At 34.4% G+C, this 2,446-nt stretch overlaps 1 pseudogene; it reads right to left on the reverse strand.

Moving 5' to 3' along the window:
- Positions 1-1,981: 1,981 nt before the first annotated feature.
- On the reverse strand, positions 1,982-2,099 carry LOC129411955 (5S ribosomal RNA; annotated as a pseudogene).
- Between the last annotated feature and the right edge of the window lie 347 nt (positions 2,100-2,446).

Consider the following 2,446-nt stretch of genomic DNA (forward strand, 5'->3'; position numbering starts at 1 on the left):
TAAACACATTTTACTGAAGATGAGAAAAGTAGTTATTCATTAATTAGGTAATCAAAGTGATGTATAATGATTTGGAATCTTGTTAAAATAGACAGGGGTAATCAATTGAGTTATTATATATAAAAAGGTCAAAATCCTATGACTATATTAATCTGATGTTTATTATAACACAACATGACTAAATTCGAGGTCATTATCCTTACAAACCATTGCCTAAATTGACATTATGATTAAGGATTATCTGAACATAGCAAACTAAATCTATAACAATGTAAAATACAATATAAAAAGTGCTATGTATATGCAATTTTAACAATATGTTACATTTACACAAATTACCAAGTCGTTACCCAACAAAACATTCCTTAAAATACCTTAAAAGATCGTGAATATGTAACAATATATAATAAAAGTAAATTACATGAGAAATAATGATCATATAAGTAACTACTAAAGAAAAAAGAAAGGGGAGTCAAAATCCTATGGGGGCGTCACTTTACTATAGTGGGGCCCGGTCAAGCAGAAGTAAACAGCAAGGCCAAAAATTCAATTTAATGCATCTGATATAAAAATGTATTCAACAGATACATATGTACTCTAGTTTATGAAACTGTTTACCTTTTTTCTGTACCATTTTTGGTTCTAAAGTTACATATGTTTTAAACAGACCATGTATGAAACATGGAACAAAAATTATTTCCCAAATTTCAAAAACCTGCAAATCATGTAAATAACTTGATGTATTTCATCATATCTTGTGTTATTCGATCTTTGAACTGTTGATGAAGGTACATGATAAAAAAAAAAATAAAAAAATGTATTTAAAATTATAAAAATTTGCTTGGAAGGATTGACATATTTTATAGAAATAGTTTCCTTTCATTTTCAAGTAATATTTAAGTATTCGGAAGAAAAAAGCTGACAAATTATGCAAAATCATGCACCTTCTACTTGCTTGCACAATTTTCCCTCTGTTACGTTTCCCTTTGTTACCATGACTTTTCTTAATAAAAAATCTCATTACTCAAAATGTAAGAGGTTTTTCAACCTAATCTTGTACCATATGGTAGAAAACTATATTAAGCAAATATTCAAACCAGTTGGTTAAGGATATATAAGTGAGAACCGGTAGTTATCGCTGTTTGTATTTATTGCCCAAAAAGTGCTGCATATTTCATTCCCACCGTTACAGACATGAGTTTTAAAATTTTTTGTCAACTTGAAAGAATATCACAGGGTTAACTTTACCCTATTGGAGTGTTAACTCTTTCCTACCTTACTTATTTCAATAGTCTCACTAGTTTCTGAATAAGAGCTATTTGAATGTAAAAAATCTGCCCGTTTCCCTCCGTTACCGCTTGACCGGACCCAGCGGTATATTGACCCCAGGGTCAATATACTGTGAGGGTCAAAATACTATCTCAAGACTGGCTCTTTTTTATATTTATTTATGACAGAAGCCAATGTGAGATCTCATTTTATCTACAAACTAATCAGAAAGAGAAATGACTAAGGCTCAGAAATGGTTGAAACTGAGAGTGGGAGTGTGTTTATTAAATTATGCATAATATGTAGCAAAGAAAGAAAGAAAGAGTTATTCACATTTTTTTATTACATCATTCCATATACCATATTTTTCAGACTATAAGGTGCACAGGATTATAAGATGCAATATCAATAATGTTAAAAATAATGATAATAATAATAATGCATGTGTTTTATATAGCGCTTTTCTGGACACTCAAAGACACTTTACAGAGCATTATAATTTCACTCCAGGCGTGGTGGTGATAAACTACTATTGTAGCTAGAGCCGCCCTGGGGCAGACTGACGGAAGCGAGGCTGCCAATCTGTGCCATGGGTCCCTCCGACCACCACCATCACTCACGTACACAATACTTTCATAATGGGCAATGTGGGTGAAGTGCCTTGCCTAAGGACACAACAACAGTTTTTTTTTTTTTTTTTACGAGTGTCACCCCACTGTGGCACCTGATTTTTCCAGCTGTCTCCCATCCAAGTACTAACCAGGCCCGACCTTGATTAGCTTCTGAGATCTGACGGGATCCGGCTTTGAGAAGCTGGTATGGCCACAATGAATGAATGAATTGAATTTTCATACATAAGGTGCACCGGATTATAAGTCGCATTGAACAAAACACACGGGCGACACTTGAGACTGATCCCTAAGCCCAGGCATCCATGATCCATTGGCAGATCATGGCGCGAGGCTCCTGACTACACTAGACGTAATGCTCCAACAGTCCATCAAGCGGTGCGACTTCATAGCTTACCCAAGTCATACTAAAACATTTTGACAGATTTTTGAGCACCATGTAGCACATAAAATCGGTTCAAGGTCAGTAAGCACAACCAGAATTAATACACAAGGCGCACCGGATTATAAGGCGCACTGTTGATTGTTGAGAAAATGAAAGGATTTTA

This window comes from Boleophthalmus pectinirostris, unplaced genomic scaffold, assembly GCF_026225935.1.
Source record: "Boleophthalmus pectinirostris isolate CB_2022bp ecotype Guang Dong unplaced genomic scaffold, ASM2622593v1 HiC_scaffold_6, whole genome shotgun sequence".
Taxonomy (NCBI): Eukaryota; Metazoa; Chordata; class Actinopteri; order Gobiiformes; family Gobiidae; genus Boleophthalmus; species Boleophthalmus pectinirostris.